The following is a 310-nucleotide window of genomic DNA, read 5'->3' as shown; positions in this document are numbered from 1 at the left end:
TTGTCTTTTATTGTAGTCTTCATTTTAAAATTTATTTTGTCTGAAATAATTATTGCTACTCCAGCTTTTTTCTCATTTCCATTTGCATGAAATATCTTATTCCATCCCTTTACTTTAAGTCTGTGTGTGTGTTTTGATCTGAGATGAGTCTCTTGTAAACAGCATATGCATGGGTTCTGTTTTCTTATCCACTCAGTCACTCTATGTCTTTTGAATGGAGCATTTAATCCATTCACATTTAAAGTGATTATTGATAGGTGCATATTTATTGCCATTTTGTTATTTGTATTTCTGATCTTCCTGGGTTCGC

Source organism: Hipposideros armiger, unplaced genomic scaffold, assembly GCF_001890085.2.
Source record: "Hipposideros armiger isolate ML-2016 unplaced genomic scaffold, ASM189008v1 scaffold_853, whole genome shotgun sequence".
Taxonomy (NCBI): Eukaryota; Metazoa; Chordata; class Mammalia; order Chiroptera; family Hipposideridae; genus Hipposideros; species Hipposideros armiger.
This window is presented reverse-complemented; position numbering follows the sequence as displayed.